At 37.8% G+C, this 19314-nt stretch overlaps 1 pseudogene; it reads right to left on the reverse strand.

The window, feature by feature from the left end:
* Positions 1-1878: 1878 nt before the first annotated feature.
* On the reverse strand, positions 1879-17389 carry LOC120361638 (uncharacterized; annotated as a pseudogene).
* Positions 17390-19314: the final 1925 nt, after the last annotated feature.

Genomic DNA, 19314 nt, shown 5'->3' on the forward strand with positions numbered 1-19314 from the left:
CAATTCCAGGAAAACTTCTTGACACTCTCTACCTCACACCCCATAGCTGAATTTGATGTCTCATTGAGGTATGCATGTACATACATATCCTTTGTAGGTGTGTATATACATATATATCACTTATTATAATGTATATTTATTATAGCATTATTATAATGTATCATTGTTTTTTCTGTGTCTTTCTATAGGCTGTAAGCTATTTCAGGACGAAGATCATTTAACAGTCAATTTTACGTCACTAACATCTAACATAATGCTTCACTTAAAGTCATTGTTTGTAAATGTTTCGTAAATGAATAGCTAGATAAACAAATAGTCAAGGGCAGAGAGAGGTTGTCCTGTTCCTGAAGTACATTATGGAGGTCCCTACCTCCCCCTGGAAAAAAATGAGCTATTCCTGATTTTCACTAAATTCTGTACTTGTAGTCAAGAGAACTAACCATTCAGAGGGAGAGAGAGAGAGAGAGAGAGAAAGAGAGAGAGAGATTCTTTGTAGCCTAGGAGGAACAGCCTAAAATACCTTTTTAAAAATCCCACTAGATCTTAAGGTAATGACTGAAAGGGGTTGGATCAAAGGCATTAAAACCCAGCTATATCTACTTTAGAATTTTATATAGGGTAGTCCAGAACTCATGGTAGTACCCAGTGTGCTGCAAGGGTACCAAATACCTGTTGAAATAAACTGCAAACAAGACCAGACACATTGGTTCATGCCTGTAATCCAAGCACTTTGGGAAGTCGAGGTGGGTGGATCACTTGAGGATAGGAATTTGTGACCAACCTAGTCAACATAGCAAAACCCCATCTCTACTAAAAATATAAAAAATAGTTTTTATATTTTTAAACTATAACATAAACTGGGCATGGTGGTTTGTCCCTATAATCCCAGCTACTTGGGAGGCTGAGGCATGAAAATCGCTTGAACCTGGGAGGTGGAGGCACTGAGCTAAGATGGTGCCACAGTACTCCAGCCTGGGTAACAGAGTGAGACTCTTTCTCAAAATAAATAAATAAATAAAATACATTGCAAACAAAAATTAAGCCCAGATTAGACCTAAACAAATTACTTTTTACTTAAGACAGTAACCCCTAACTTGAAGACTATCAGCTTCAGAATGATAATAAGGTATCCTTGAATTCACATTTATAGGCAGCATTACCAATAGACAAAATAAACCACATGCTTCTCAAACACAGGGATGACTATTTGTCAAGTATAAATAGATGATGGTGTGATTAATAAAATCCAAAGACATTTAAAGATAGGGTATTGAATTTATAATCAGTTTATCACTAAATATTTTCTCAGCTAATATAAAATCAGTGTTAATGTGTCCTTGAAAATGTTGGCATTATTGAAAGTATCTCATGCCAACGAAAGGATTGAGAATTGCTGGTCTAGGCTTCTTTATAGACTCTGCAGAGGAGATTTGAGTTTCTGGGTTCCAGTGCCTTAATATGTATATAGGTAGGCTAATCTCTTTACTTCCTTTCACAACGATTATTAACAAAATATTTGCAATGTATTAAGTTTTACTGATGGACATAACAAGAATGATTTTACATTTGGAATAATAAATCTGAAGTAATAAAAGGAAAGTAAACAACTATATACACACATGCTAAAATCCATATAAAAATCTATTAATTTATTGGGTCTCCTCCATAGATCTGCTAATCTACAGACTGTATTGAAACTTTCCCTTAGCATGAAGTGCCCATAGTCACTGACAGCTAACTGAGCCCCTCAGGTTGCTTCAAACCTGCTTTCCCACTTCCACTTTGTAAAGCGCTCCAAGCTCATTAACCAAGTGGTCCTTCTTTAACAGCAATAACAAGAAATGGGAAGGAAGAATAATTAGCAACTCACCAGCAACTCTAAGGCAGGTTGATTATCTGGTCCTACTAAAACTGGGGACTCTTGTTAAATTCATTTTGCTGCCTGAAGAAAAGCTGGGCCAAGATGTGGTCTGCTGTAGCCTGGATATAATCGTCCATGTCAAGGGTTTGCAGCTGAATAGTGTAAACCAAAAGAAGGTATGTCAGCATCTAACTACTCAGATTCCTGCAGAGATCTTACAGCTGTCAAGGCATTTGTAGTACTTCAAGGTACTTGGCAACCTGCACATCTGACCTCCTGCAAATGGTCACCTTGTGTACTAGTCTTGCCTTGCCGTGGAGCGCTCACCTTTTCAACTCTGTGTAGTAGGGAGAGTCTGATGACTAGAGACGCCGAAGCATCTGAAACCTTTTCAGAAGGGACCTCTGTCCTACTGGGAAGTGATTCTCCTTAAGGATGGAGCAGGCCCATCTGTCTTCCCATGAGCTGGGCCTAGAGACAAAAGGGCTTCTGAGAGCTCCATGCCCAGATGGCCTCTTTCTGCTGGGGCCGGTAATCACCATCTGCCAAGCTTGGATGTCCAGTGGGCTGGGCCTGATGCTGTGTCTGCCTTTATCCCCTATATGACTGTTGCTGTCCTTCTCTCTCTTCCCCACCCCTACTCTTCTCTGATATTACCTTTTTCAGTCTGCCTCTCAATTTCTCTCTGTGTGTGTGTGTGTGTGTGTGTGCATGCACATCTACCTTTCTGTTTCTCCCTGTGTCTATGTGTGCATACCTCTGTGCACATCTGCCTCTGAATCTCTCTTGTCTGCATGTGTCTATGTTTGTGTGTGTTTGTCTTTATGTAGGTCGGTCCTTGTGTGTGTCTGTCTGTCTTTCTCCTGGGTACAGGTCTGTCTGTATGTGGGCATATGTGTGTCTGTGTGTCTTTCCTTCTATCTCTCTGTCTCCAGGTCTCTGTCCCTCTCTGTGTGCATGTTTGTGTGTCTCCTATTTGTGTATGGCTGTGTTGTTTCTCTCTTTGTGTCACTCTCTTTGCATGTCTGCTTCTCTGTGTCTTTCTCTTTATTTAAAGCTGTATGTCTGTGTGTGTATGTGTCTCGTCCTCTGTGTGTCTCTCCATATATCTACTTCTGTGTTCCTCTGTCCCTCTGTATGTGTGTGACTCTCTCTGTGTTTCTCTCTGGATATATGTTCTCTCTTTCTCTCTCTCTCTCTCTCTCTCTCGCTCTCTCTCTCTCTCTCTCTCTGCCTGTCTATCCTTCCTACCTCCTTTTTCCCTCCACACTCCTTATGCCAAACACACCCCCATCAGAGGCATTTCCCATCACTTACTGTGATGGGGGACAAGGGGTACTATCCTCCATCAAGGTGCAAATCAGACATTCCTGAAGGTAAGTGAGGAGTGAAAAAATTTCTTCTACCCCCAAATTCTGATTCAATTATTTCTTTCCTGTTGTAAATCACTTCTTATTTTCTCTCATTTAAAAATTCTATATTTCACTTCTCTTTTTAAAAGATTTGTACTCTCTAATTTGGGATTTGTATTTAATGGTTTTCAATTGTCATTTTTATCTTACTTTTGTATTTTTAAGCTTTAAATTATTGATATTAGCCTTTCAAGTCACATTAAATCTTGTTTATTTTACCTCCATATTAATTTTGATTTTTAACATTTTACCGTTGTCATATTTTGCATATACATAACCTTTTTATTCTATTCATTTTTCAATTCTCTTATTCTCCCCTTTTTAAACTTAAACTTTCTCTCTTTCAGGTTTCCTTTCTTTTCTTATTTAGATCTTATTTTGCTTTATGATTTGTTCTTATAATGGCCATTGAGAATGATGACCAAGAGGGCAGCAGTAGCAGTGAGACCTACACCAAAATTAGGGGTCACCAGAATCCCTCCTCCCTGCCACCCCCTGCCAACAACATCTACAGCCAAAGTTCCACTCTTTCTCATGCAACTCTCCATAAACCTCTCGCCAGGTAGACCCAGGAAGGTTTTGAGACTCAAGGGCTATAATTTGCCAGTCTCCCTCAAAGAAGGGAGGGCATCATTCTGGAAAATGAGTATCACCAAGATCAGATGCACCTTTGGGCTTAGACTCTGTTGAAGAGACTGCAGAATTCATATGTGCTCCTCCATGGAGGCCATGGTGGGTCTCCTTGTAGGAAGAACCACAGCCAAGAGAAACGCCTGTCTGTTCCTGGACTCACCCCAGGGGTCCCAAATCAGACTGTTTTACTTCCCACCCAGTCTCAAAAGGCAACCTAGTCCCAAGGATTTTTCAAATCTAAATTCCACAGTGAATCCTTGTCTCTCAAACCCATCATTTCATCTAATTAAGGAGTCCAGGGGTGATTTTTTTTAAAGCAAATTAACTATTTAATACAGTGAACAATTTACCTTAGTCTATGTTTTGTATACACAGGTCATCATAGATTTCTTAAAATCAAGAATGAAAAAGGGAAGAAATGCTACTTCACTACTCCTGAAGTTTCTCTTCATATAGAAGAAACTCCATTTCTCTTTTTTTTCCTCTCCCCATGCTTTTCCCCTCAAGTACACTTGAAAAGAATAAGTTGGGCATGCTCACTTCATCTCCTACCTCTTTTTGCTTGGGAGCTGGCAAACCTTCCAAGAGCATGCTCTTTTACTTTATGCCATAAGATATGCAAAGACCTGCCTCAACATGGGAGGTCTCTCCAATTCTGGGGACCACTATCAGGAAACCCACCTGCCCACAATATTAGTACATTCTCTAAAACTTATTACTAATAAAACTGATTTCATGGATCTCTATATATCGACATTTTGATCCCTTTTCTGTGTTCCAAATTTGGAGCATTAAGACAGAATGTGATACATTGGATCCCTTTATAAAGAAATGAGAAGACTATTTTATTCTCCTGTTCACATGTTGATTCATCCAGTTTACTCATTTATTCATTTAACAGACATTTAATGAGGGCTCCCTTTGGTCCAGACACCTTGCTTAGCAAAATATTATGAAGAATACTGACACTTGGCAATCTCTCTCTCACTGGCTTATTCTCAGCTGGTCTTCAGGTTTGAAGGCAAGAATAAAAAGCAAATCCTAATCACATGTGCTCTTAATGTAGTGCTGGGTTCTAACAGTGAAAAATATCACATCTCCAATATGAATGTTGAATTCTCTGGTACCCTAAGTGCCAATAATGCCTACCTAAGGGAGGAAAATACTGTTTACTTAACTTTAAGCAAATAAAATGTACACTTGTTTTCTTGGTGAAATTATTGATCATACCTCTTGACTCTCCAGAGAGCCTAGTTTAGATGATCAATTATATGGATACCATCAGAAAATCCAATTCATTATTCAATCAAATATTCATTAAGAATAAGTATTAGTAGTGAAGAACAGATGAATAAAAGCACATGATTATACAGGAACTCCTTAGTAAGAGAAAGGGGGGAAGGTAGAGGTCATCTTTCACATAAAATCTGCTAGCCCCACAAAAAAGAAAAGATATTAAAGTAAATGCTCCTTAAAATGTATTAGTGAGTTCAATACATAGAGCATCATGAAAAAGGGCATCAATCACCATGTTCTAATTAAGGGTTACAAATGATGTTCCCTGACACAACAGGTAGAGATTTACATTTCAGTGTTTTACCACCCTCATGCCTTCCTTTGCTTCCTCTGCTTGGGAAAAGTCTTCCTTCTAGGATAGCAACATCCTAACAATCTTCCTTCAAAAAGTTAAAGACTAAATTTGTACACAAATGCTCACACACAAACAAAGCAAAATGAAGTCTAATACTTGAAATATAATTGGTGAAAAATCACAATGCCCTTTTCCAATTTATTAAAGCTTTCACTTCTAAAAACATAAAACAAGACTTTTGCTATGATAACATGAGTAAGTTCCAGTCTGGTTTTAGTTTTTTCTTTCAAGATGGAGAAAGGTACAGGCTAGAGAAGCCAATTTCATCTGTATATACTATTGTTGATTTCCCCAGGGAACTCCATGAAACTCTGGAGGAACCACAGTCAAATCATTATAGAAACATACTACACAGTTTGGCTTTTCTTAGGATAACCACATAATTGATCATCCAAACCAAGTTTTCTGAAAAGTTAAAGAGGGTGATCAATAACTTCACCAAGACAAGTATATATCAGGGGTACCCTAGACAAACTGGAATGTGCGGCCACCCTACTGAAGCTCCATGTCTCCCCAGCTACCCACACTCACATTACACCAAGAGGCACTCTGTTACTTCACACTCTCCCAAGGGCGGCACCTTCCACTATGCATTACCTGAAGATGCAAAACTGAAAACCTACTCTCCATCGTGATAACATCTTTATATCACTTCTGAAATATTCTTAGCCTCTTCTCATGCACATCTTGAATCTTTCTGTCTCATTAAACTCAGAAACTACCTAGTAGGATCTTCATGGTTTTCTCTGTAGCAACTATGCCCAGAAAGCCATTAGGACTGAGTCCTTTTTGTTATTAACTGCTGAAGCAAAATGAAAAATACCTCTCATTTGCTTATTTCTGCATTAAAAAGTAAATCCTCCCAAAAAAAATGTTTAGAGATAAATTACCTTTCCACATCCACTTAACACATAGTGCATTTTGTTTGCATTAAAATGAAAATGTGGCTGTTGTAATTCATTATAATTCTGTTATAATTTCTGAATGTAGTCCAAGTGAGGGCATCTTGATGCTTAAAAAAGGAAAAAGAAACCCATTAGCAACATCCTACTTAGCAACTTAGCAATTCATACAATCATAATAAAAATTAATATTTATGCAGCCCTCACCAAGAACATGCAATTTTCTATGTCTTTTCAGTTCATTATGTCACTGCTTCCTCACAACAATCTTGTAAGGTCAGTGGTATTACTCTCCCCATCGTACACATGATGAAATTAAAATCCAAGTTGGTTGAGGAATTTACCTAGGTTCTCACAGCGAAGAAATGGCAGAACTAGGATTTGAACCCAAAGAATCTGACACCGCAATGATACAATATAACCAGTTGAGTATTTAAAAACAAATGAAAAGAGAACTCTCACAGGCATCCAGTCTTTTCATTAATATGATTGTCTATACCAGAGAAGTTTAGTTCCTAAATCCACACTGAAGACTCAATTAACCATTTACAATGATCAAGTCAACCAATGTTTGACTCGATCTTTCCTTTTTCTTTTGTCCAAAAGGTTCCTGAATTCAATTTAAGTCTCATATTTTATCAATCCTAATGCTCATCAAAACAATGTTCTCAATTACCTGATTCAGGAACTTACTAATTTTTTTTCATTGTTTCTTAATTTACTTCCATTTTTCCAATATTGTGCTTTTTGTATTATTCCTCTTGGAAACTGATATTTTTTTAGCCTAAGTCAGATGAAGTTTAACAACAAAATAAGATAAAGTACTTCAAAATAGTACTTTGATAGAAAGCCAAATTTAGTCCCATTAAAGTACACAGCTCTTCTATATTCACAGAAAACTTCTGTAGCAGTAATGACTGACACCACATTGCATGGGCTCCCAAGATAGTAACCTAATACAGCCAGATATTAGCCTACCTTCTAAGTTATCTTGATGTTTCTAACATAGAGTGTCCCCTTTAGAATAAACTCTCATACAGCGCCTGACTAGAAAACTTGAGTCATCCTAAACATCAATCTCTACCTTACCCTTCAGGTCAGTCAGTGATCACGTCCTGTCTGCTTTACCTCTAAATTATTTGCTTTACACCAATTCTTTCCCTCTCACAACTGCTGTAATGCAGTTTGTCCCTACGGAAAGGACTTCAAAAGTCCCCCTGACTCATTTCCCTGACTCCCATCTGGCCCCTTCTAATCCATTCCCTACAATTCGGCCAAAGTGGTCATCCCTTTAAAAAGCAAAATAAATTTGTCACTTTCTTATTTTAAAACCCTCAATTGCTCCTGTTTTCAATCAACTTACTGTAGACACTCATTAGCACAGCTTCCAAAACTTGCATGATTGGACTCCTCCTCCAGCTTCTCTTGCAGAACCCCTGGGCGCCAATACACTCCTCATACTTTGGAATCCTGTGCCACATTCTCTTTTGCCTCCAGGCCTTTTCATCAATTGCCTACTCTGTTGAGAAGTGTTTGTTTTGTTTTGTTTTGTTTTTTCAAATTTCTCTTGACTATGGCCCACCTTAAAAAAGCACATGTCAATAAAATGGACATATATTGTCATATATATATGTGTGTGTGTATATATATATATATATAAAACATTAACTAAAGTCTTCACAAAATAATGTACTATACCTTTAATGTCAAAGAAAATCTCCACACAAGGCTGCCTGGAGACTGCATCTAACTAGCTTTCATAACCAGTTCTGCCAAGTTGGAAGAAACACTGACCCCTTGATCTTATTTTTGTTTATGAAATGTTGTAATGAAATTAACTCCACCTTCAGGCTGAAATACATAAGGAACTACATAACATATTTGTGAAACATTCCACAAATTTTAGTAATAGAAGGGTTGGTAGCTGACGATAGAGTAGCATTAGCACCAGTGTGGTTTTCATGTCCTAGTCAGAAGAGCTGAACTCAATTAGCCTAAGGCTTCTGATATTTATGAAAATCCCCAATGTTTTCAATGTATTTTGGGTTGAATTGTGTTGGTTTTTTAAAATAAAGTCCTGGAAATGTACATATGGCTTCCCATACTTGCCAATACTCTACTTAATGACTCATTTATTCCACTTCTCTCCATAGCATTAGCCTAGGGTCCACTAAAGGTAGAGCTCAAAAACTCACTATATAAATTTCTAAGTTTACCACTATATAAATTTTCTAAGCTTACTCACTATATAAATTTCTAAGCTTACCTCCTCCAGTTGCCAATCATAAGCCATCACCAATTCTCTTCACCAACAGTCGATGCACTGTCTGAATCAAGACCTTACCTTCTGCAACCAGCATTATCAGTGAGCGCTCCCCAGTGATACTGTAACTACAATTCTTTAGGAAAAGTATGGGCTTCTCTGTGTGAAATTAAGAAAACATGATTACATTATCTATAGCAAACTTCTTCCCAGAGAAAGAATGGGTGAGTTGATGACTCTTCAGAAATACAAATTATAGCAAATTTTCTATTAATTATATTGTAATCTTTCTGCCAATACATTATAGTCCCTATGGAAATTTGTCATAAAAGAAAATAAAAACAACTCAATTTCAACAAGATTTTGTCATTAGGAGAAATATAAGATGTACTTTTGAGTCCATTATCCAACTGTTATTATATATACCTATAAGTCAATTTCCCCTGGACTTAGATAACTCCTGCCCTAGAAACGCAAACATTTATGCCCTTTTTGTGCCTATGTAATACATACCTTCAGAGTGATATGTGTTTTCAGATACGGTACCTACCTTAAGTGACCTGGAAGCAATGTCTCAGTTGCAGAAAAAAATACATCATCAACATCCAAGGTCTGAAGTTCATCATATACGGAAAAGAAGAGCAAGAATAGTCTTCATTCCCCACATTCCTTATCCAGTGTAGTATATTTTTAGGGAAGAAGATTACTTGGCCAGCCGTAACAATGTATGTAGTAATTACTTCACCATCATCATCAACCACCCAATCTATGCTGTTCCCTAAAATATAAACAGAAAAACTAACCAACATCATTTTGGAGCAATGTTTCTCAATATCTTTTCATTACCTTCTCTCTAAGATATGCTTTTGGATTTGTCTATCACCACCGTAGGCAATTTTAATACCATTCAATACTGTGCATCAGTATACTATATACATCTATTGTTTATATACTCTATGTATATCTATTCTTTATGCATAAGATGGTAAGACTTTTGTCTCCTTCAATAACCAGTTGTTGCCCTCTTGGGGGCAATATCGCCTTCTAGTAAGACTGCATGTTTTACACTTTGGGAGGCCAAGGCAGGCAGATTACCTAAGGTCAGGAGTTTGAGACCAGCCTTGCCAACATGGTGAAACCCCGTCTCTACTACAAATACAAAATTAGTTGGGCATGGTGGCACATGCCTGTAATCCCACCTACTTAGGAGGCTGAAGCAAGAGAATAGCTTGAACCAGGTAGGCAAAGGTTGCAGTGGGTGGAGATCGCATCATTGCACTCCAGCCTGGGTAATAAGAGTGAAACTGTCTCAAAAAACAAAACAAAGACAAAGACTGCATGTTTTAAAGTTTAAAAAGACTGAAGCCACTTGGGTAGAATGTGTGCATGTTTTTAGTTGGTTGTACAGATATGAATGCATGTGTTTGTGTGTATGTATGCATACAGATATGTGTGTGCTTTCCAGATAAGAAAAAGTCTGCATACAATTTTAGTAATAACAGCTAACTTGTAGTGCCTTTATTTTATGTCAGGTATTCATCTGATCACTTTACTTGATTCGACTTGATTATTCCTTATGTCAATCCTATGAAGCACAGTAATATTATCATGCCTATTTTACAAAAGAGAAAACTTTGGAGAGAATATATTTTTCCAAGATTACTTAGTCAATGGAAAAGCCAAGATTTGGACCTAAGCAGTATGGCTCCAAAGTCTATACTTTTTTGAATACTAAACCATATTTTGATTCTGCATATATAAAATTCTATACTTTCTCATTCTCTAATCTGTTCCTCAGTATTACCTTCTGAGGTAGGCAGAGAAGATACCATTATTTCTGTTTTACCAGAGACTCATGGTCACATAGTGGAGCAGCCACAGGGGTGGATGAAAAAGAAGTCTTTGTTCTGTCTATACAGACATGTATAACTCAAATCCAGATGGGTATTAATGATGCAGGGTAAAAGTGACCCTCTAAAGAGCTCACTCTTCATCCACAAGCAAGGAGCAACAAATGTGTACCTATTCATATCAGGGAACCTATTACTCCAGATACAGAGCAGAGATAGCATAGGAGTCAATGTGATCTTCATGGTGAAGCCAGGCACACCAGCCAGCTTGCCCACCCTACTCTCAGGGTTCCTTGAAAATCTTCCATAAAGACACTCAGAAGCAGAAGCAATCTCCCTGGATGAGTGCAGTAGAGGGACTTCTTCACATGCTATTGCTTGGTTTCTTATCCTGATTGTGAGAAACAGTAATCCCATAATTATCTGGGTATCTAGAGAATATTCAATTCCTTATAGCTCACATTATAAACTCTCAGAGCTGCCTGAACAACCTCCTCAGGCTGAGCTGAGTCCCAGGGCCTATTTTCTACTAAAGAAGGCTCCAAACCAATTTCCCTAGCTTGGAGTTTGTTTTTAGGGGTCCTCCTCCAGGAAAGTCTACGAAGCTGCCTTTTTTCCTACTGCTCTGCCACTGCTCAGTCAAGGCCAAGAAAACAAATCTCTTTTAAAGATTATTCTCTTTTACATATTTTGTCTATGTGGAAAAAGACAAGAAGTCAAAAAACATGAACTGTGTCCCAGTGAATCCAATGATCAGTTTATCTTTAGAAAAACCACCTCATTTTTCTGAGCTCCTATTCTCATATGAGAAAAAAATAAGAGTTTGGTCTCATATAAAGGAAACTCTAATCTCTCTTTATGTTGTAAATTCTAAAACTGAATGCATTTTCCAAGAATAAAAAAGAGGGCTTTTTTAACTACAGCAAAAGTATCCTGTAAAATTGGCTACGCATCTTTAACTAAATCACCAGGTTAAGACCAAACTCTGAAAGTTCTGCGAGGGCTTAGTCACTACTGCTTCCCAGTGTCTGGAATGCAGAAGAAAACCAATAAATATTTTTGGGAATTAATGAATTATTTTAAATTCAAGTAATGACACTCATTTTGCCTCCAGCTATCTCTATTTCACTAGACTTCAAGAACATTCTGAAAAGTCTGAACCACAAAAGGGCATCCAATCGGCCTGATCTTAGAGACTCTAGGCTGAACACAGCAAACTCATTTGTTATTCTGGTTGCTGTTATTTTCCTTAGAGAAAAGCTACTATTTCTTTGATCATTAGATCAGAGCTGCCAGTTTTAGCTTTGGCTCAGAGAACTAAACAGTGATCTTATTTTAATAGTGTGTGAAAAATGATTTCACACTGAAGAAGAGTTCAAAGTGATGCCAAAAATAATTTAAACAAACAGACCAATGCTTCAAGGCTAACTAATCTAGTCGAATATACAGCCAAAGCCTAAATATTTGTCTATCTCTTAGTTAAGCAGGTTTTGCAACAACTAAAATCATGCTCAAGAGCAGAGTGTGGGCAAACTAGTTATACCTGAGCAAGACAGCCATGTTCATTGGCATTGAAGTGACAATGAAGGGCCCGGAGGCCATTGCTTTTTATCCTAAGGATCCCTAATGTCATTTGTGATCTCCAACTGTTCAAGCTGGTGCCAAAGGCCTCTTCTTCATTGCTGAGATCATCTTTGACATTGTTCCTGTACTGGGCCCACCAGATTGTACCACCAAGGAACTCACAACACCTGGAAAACCATAAACAAGCCACCATAAGCATGGAGTCCATCTCGTAAGGAGCATGAGGCCACCATGACCTATAGATTAAGAAGGAGGCAAAAGGGAAAAGGCAATCAATGGTGGTGAGGTGAATTTTGGAGTCCTAGAAAGGAAGAGGAGGAATAGGTCCATAAGAGTCCAGGAATGGCAATAGTAATACATGCAGCATTATCAGTGTAGATCCTGTTAGACATAAAAAAAAAGACACCTAGGTTGGCAAGACAATAGAGTAATTTCCATTTGTCCACCTGCAGTTCTCTACTCTAGTCAAACATGGACCTATTTACTGAAGCACATTTCTGTCTGAGGCCAACATCAACACAACTCTCCCCTCTTCTCTATATCTCACCTTCCTTTATCCTTCGGCTCACAGTTCATTCCTTCCAATAGAGAAGAAAGTTCGGCAAACATGCAATGGAAAGGTGGTTTTAAAGTTGCCATTGAGAATAATTATTTTTCCTAATGTGTGTGTTTCACACATTGGATTTAGGTAAGTAATGAAGAAACTGAAATCCTGGATCAATTGCTTTTTGTACTATGGAAATCATTGCTTGCAGAGGCCAGGCATCAGGTTTGAAATAAATGTCTGTATAAGTTGCTAATATAGACCAAGAAGAGAATCAGCACTCCTACTGCTGTGGTAATGATGCAGACCAAAAGGCACACCAGGAAAATGCTTAACTGTGACCACAGCCTTTTCTTTACCTAGGAAAAACTAGAAAGCCATTATTCTCTACTCATGATGCATTAGAAATATTGCCTCCTTTCTCGGCTCTTAAATTTTTCTTTATACTAACTTCAACTAAAATTGACTGACAAACATGATGAAAAGGCTATTTTTTAAAGTATATTTAAAATTTATATTTTAATTATTTCATGTTGAACCAGGACATGATCAGGACATTTCTTAAGATTATAGCTGGCTTAAAGAGTCTTTCCTGAGCTCTGTGTTAAGGGTCTTAAGGGGAACTAGTCTTAAGATACAAACATAGAGATTCTGCATTATAAAGAATACTAAAGATTCGAGCTTAACTTCTATGTCTCATTTTCCTGATGAGGAAATTGAGGCCCAGGGTGGAGCAATGACTTGTGGAAAGCCACATTATTATCTGTAATTGCAGATGTAGAAAGAATTTCTCCTGATTCCTGTTATTCCACTAAATCAAAGTATTATCACTGCATATCATTTCAGGATCAATTAATTATATTTTTTGTTTTAGAGATGGGGTCTTATTATGTTGCCTAGGCTGACCTCAAACTCCCGGGCTCAAGAGATCCTCCTGCCTCAGCCACCCAAGTAGCTGGGATTATGTAAGTGCTCATGACAATACCCAGCCAGATCATTAAAACGTAATACTGATGATCCAGCATTCTCAAAGAAAAGCTTACATTTACACACACCTCTAAGGTCACATTTACATTTTCAAAAGAAAATGATAGCATATAACTTTATATAACTAAAGGTAACGCTTTGCTAGACATTAATATTTCTTCCTTAATCAATGGCCTTGATCAGTGCTTCTCAAACTTTTTTTTTTACTGTATCCACATTAAGAAATACATTTCCTGCTGTGATCCAGTACATGTACATATATACATGCACAAACACACACACATACATACATACACACTACTGAAACAAAAGTTTCACAAACACTATTTGTTATTGTATTAATTTTTAAATGCCAGTTCAAACCCACTATATTGATTTCATGACTAGTGGATTACAACTTGGAGTTTGAAAACCCCCTGGATCCCTTTAAATTGAGGAGAGGAAAAATTATTCTTCTGCCTCCCCAGATTCATAAAGCAAATGTTAAAGGAAGGGCAATGAAAAACAAGCTGAACAAAAATAAAAATAAAAAATAAAGTTTCCCCTTTAACTTGTCTGCCGTTCAATGATCGGCATGCCTCTAGAAAGACACTGCCCCTAGAAAGCCCCAGTTAAGAGGCATATATTTTACCTGGTTCTAACAATCATGAAGTCAAAAGCGCTTATTAATACTATAAGCAACAATTCAAAAGGAATTGGGCCATTGAAGAGCTAAATGGGGTGTGAGTTTAGAGTTTATGAGAGAGGGCAAATCAGAAAATGTTCAGAGCAGGAGATGCTATCTTTCTGAAGAGGGTCACTTAAGAAGAGCTGATCTAAAGAGGAGTTCTTTCCTGAGCTCTGCATAAGGTCTTAGAGGGAACTAATCACAAGGTATAAATCCCCACATTACCATTCTAGAGATAGTGTTTATCATCCCCTTAGACAAACGATTTTATTTGCATCTTCATACATTTCAAATGCTGAGCTGTCCATTGGCAAAAAGAAACAAACAATTCACTGAAAAAGAAAGGAGAGGAGAGGAAAAGATAGCTCTAGCAAACCGGGAGATCCCAGAGAAGAATGAGGATTCTTAAGTAAGGGAGTACTTGTATAGAGCTGAACATGAAGGACATCAAATAAGAAAACCGTCTATCCAATTATAATCTTGAGTTTAAAAAGTCCTTGAAAGAATTGCCAAATGGATCACGAGGTCAGGAGATCGAGACCATCCTGGTCAACATGGTGAAACCTCATCTCTACTAAAAATACAAAAAATTAGCTGGTCATGGTGGTACGTGCCTATAATCCCAGCTACTCAGGAGGCTGAGGCAGGAGAATTGCCTGAACCCAGGAGGCAGAGGTTACGGTGAGCCGAGATCGCACAATTGCACTCCAGCCTGGGTAACAAGAGCGAAACTCTGTCTCAAAAAAAAAAAAAAAGAAAAACCCATAAAACACTTCCTTTTGTCCCCATCTCTTTGCCCACTGATGAACATAGAGAGATAGTAACAATAATAACTCACGCTTATCTCCTCTCACTATGTGCTAGGTGCTGTCCTGAGTGTTTTACAGACATTATATAATATCATTCTTACAGTGATTATCTGATGCTATGATTATTTCCATTTTACAGATGAGGAAACTGAGGTATAGAGAGGTATGGTAACTGCCTCTAATCACAAAGCCAGTTTAGTATTGGAGCAAAGCACCTTTTGTCAAAATATTCTTCCATAACATTGGTTCTCTTTGACATCTGATGGGGGGTGGTTAGCCTAGTAAACTTTTTTTTTTTTTTTACCCAAATCAGTCTTATTTCTTAATAATGTAATTTTCCTAATACTTTATGAAATCATCCTGTTACCTAAAAGTTAATCTTTACAGAAAATTTATTTTGCATATTTTTTTCCTGGTGATAAATGGTGGCTGAGTAATCTAAAAACCCTACTATAATCCTCAGAACAATCAGTCTCCCTTCTTTCCTTCCTACCTTCCTACTTTTACTCCTTTAATAAACATGATAAGAATGTCTACTATATTCCAGACTGTATGCCACTACTGTACAACATTAAGAGAATTTTGAGTAGTGCATAATTTAGGAGGAGAGACAGAAAAGAAAGCAAATAACTACAACAAAATGTGTTAAGTGTTATGTAGAAATATATACAAGGTCCTGTGAGTATACACAAGACTGATTGTATCTGAGGAAGTTAAGAAGGCAAGTTTTCATCGAAATTGCAACTGTGAGCTGAGCCTTCAAATCTCAACATAGCCACACTAGGTGGGCACACTTAGCCAATTACATTCTAGTCCAAATTTCTGGCTTGTCTATAAGCAGCTGTATGATAGACCATATGGTAAGAATGTCGACCTCACCTAGGTCAGGCAGACTTGGTTCCAGAAGGCTATAGGTTAATCTATGATCGAGTGATGGAGAGATGACCTTGGGGCTTTCCTACCATGTTTGATCAAATCCAAAGTACATATTTTTTTACATTTTAATATCTCTGAAAATGAGATATGTTTTAAAGTGAGTGGTCTTTTTGACGCCATGAAATATAGTGTGACCACTTTTTTTGGTCTTATCAGACAACAATACTATATGAATCTTCGAAAAAAAATTTTGCACCGCCGTTTACTGTTCTTTCTTGGAAATGTGAAAATGCAGCCTTCTGTCATAAGCATTATCTGGGGGCTGTGCTTAGCATTCCTTTAAATGGCAAGACAAACAAATCATTAACAAAACTACACTAAAACTCACTGAAGCACTGAATCAAAGAAAGCTGCAACTGGATACCGTCATTTTGATCTTTGCAGATAAGGAGCCCAAAGAGGATAAGTATTTTCCCCAAGAAAACAGAGTAAGTCACTGGCAGAGCCAAAACAAAATCCCAGCTCACCCACTGTCAGCCGGAGCTTTCCCTACAACTTCTATTTCCGGCAGAACTTCATGCCTTTAATATACATATAAAGGGTTCAAGGTGAATTGAAGCTGTACAGCTGAAAGCAGGAATATTTTTTAAATCATTTTAATGCACATAAAGGTAATTCTGCGGGATAGTGCAGAGAAGTCCCACACTCCCACCAATAAAGGGAACACCAGTTTTTCACAGAAACTTCAGAAATGCAGTGAGTTCTTCAGACCATTAAAAAAATGCTTGGCAGACTGGGAAGAAAATAGGCAGAATTGTAAACTGAACCAGATTCTACAATAGGAGCCAAATCACCAAGCAAGTGACAGATGTATAGAATAGATAATTGGTGACCATACTTAGATTTCCTTATAACATATCCAATCACACACCTAATAATCACCTTTAAACAAGAGCCATATACTTATATGTTGTGGCCATGGACAAACGTGGACTAATGACTCAAAATTGGGAAGAATAATTAACAAATACATGTCCAGTACTTCTGTTTTCACTTCACTGTTTAAATTATTGTGCTTCCAATCACAGAAACCAAAAATATTTCCTCAGGTTTACTTACACTTTCAAATGCAATACATGCTCAATTCAAACATAACTAGGACATTATGAATATTTTTATTTACCAGTGCCCAGGCTTATACCCAAAATATTTAACAACCTATTTAACAACCTTGTTAAATATAATTTTTTTTTTTTTTTTTTTTGAGACGGAGTTTCGCTCTTGTTACCCAGGCTGGAGTGCAATGGCGCGATCTCGGCTCACCACAACCTCCGCCTCCTGGGTTCAGACAATTCTCCTGCCTCAGCCTCCTGAGTAGCTGGGATTACAGGCACGCGCCACCATGCCCGCTAATTTTTTGTATTTTTATGAGAGACGGGGTTTCACCATGTTGACCAGGATGGTCTCGATCTCTTGACCTCGTGATCCACCCGTCTCGGCCTCCCAAAGTGCTGGGATTACAGGCGTGAGCCACCGCGCCCGACAAATATAAATTTTTAACAAAATATTTAACTACTTAAATATTTAAGAACTTAAACACTTACGAACAGAAGCAGTTAGCTAGTATGGCCACAATAGCATGTACTAGATGAATATTCATTCTGCAACCTGGGCACAAGTGCACAGTAAAGTAGTGAAGAGTCCAAACTCTGGAGCTGGACCACCATGGTTGAATTTCTTTTTTCTTTTCTTTTCTTTTTTTTTTTTTTGAGACGGAGTTTCGCTCTTGTTACCCAGGCTGGAGTGCAATGGCGCAATCTCGGCTCACCGCAACCTCCACCTCCTGGGTTCAGGCAATTCTCCTGCCTCAGCCTCCTGAGTAGCTGGGATTACAGGCACATGCCACCATGCCCAGCTAATTTTTTTGTATTTTTAGTAGAACGGGGTTTCACCATGTTGACCAGGATGGTCTCGATCTCTTGACCTCGTGATCCACCCGCCTCAGCCTCCCAAAGTGCTGGGATTACAGGCTTGAGCCACCGTGCCCGGCCTACCATGGTTCAATTTCTAACCCCATCATTCATTGACTATATGGCCTGGAGCAAGTTATTTAGCCTCACTGGGCCTCAAGTTCTTCATCTATGTGATGGGGCTAATAACATTGCTCTCATAAAAGTCTGAAAGGATCAAATTAGTTAATGAATTCAAAGCTTGGGCCTGCACACAGTAAATGTACAATAAATGTTAGCCTTATTCCTCTTAAATAAGCACAAGTAGGCTTGCTACTTTAATAATATCTATATTTTAATTGGTATAATAAGGATACCCCAAATTCACAAAACTGATATTAACCTTCCTAGTAATTCAAAGTACTACATCCTTACACATTACCTTGGACAATGTATAGAATTACTCTCATTTTACAAATTAGAAAATTAAAGTAAAAACAGCTCCTTACATTCAGCTAATAGCAGAATTGTAACTGAAACCCTAGTTTTCTTACTGCCATTTCAGCAAGCTTCCCATTTGGACCATATCTAAGCACTACAAAGCTGTGACAGTGTCCCTTATCCTTCAATCCTTTCAAAAAAGCCAAAAAAGACAAATAGGATCTAACTAAACTCCACAGCTTCTGTACAGCAAAAGAAACAATCATTAGAGTGAACCAACAATCAACAGAATGAGAAAAAAATTTTGCAATCTACCCATCTGACAAAGGGCTAATATCCAGAATCTATAAAGAACTAAAACAGATTTACAAGAAAAAAAACAAACAAACCCATTCAAAAGTGGGCAAAGAACATGAACAGACACTTTTCAAAAGAAGACATATATGAGGCCAACACACATATGAAAAAATACTCATCACCACTGGTTATTAGAGAAATGCAAATCAAAACCACATTGAGATACCATCTCACAGCAGTTAGAAAGGCAATCATTAAAAAATCTGGACACAACAGATGCTGGAGAGGATGTGGAGAAATAGGAACACTTTTACACTGTTAGTGGGAGTGTAAATTAGTTCAACCATTGTAGAAGACAGTGTGGTGATTCCTCAAGGACCTAGATATAAAAATCCCATTTGACCCAGCAATCCCATTACTGGGTATATATCCAAAGGATTATAAATCATTCTATTATAAAGACACATGTACACGTATGTTCATTGCGGCATTGTTTACAATAGCAAAGACCTGGAACCAACCCAAATACCCATCAATGATAGACTGGACAGGAAAAATGTGGCACATATACACCATGGAATATTATGC

This window comes from Saimiri boliviensis, chromosome 13 (assembly GCF_048565385.1).
Source record: "Saimiri boliviensis isolate mSaiBol1 chromosome 13, mSaiBol1.pri, whole genome shotgun sequence".
Classification (NCBI taxonomy): domain Eukaryota; kingdom Metazoa; phylum Chordata; class Mammalia; order Primates; family Cebidae; genus Saimiri; species Saimiri boliviensis.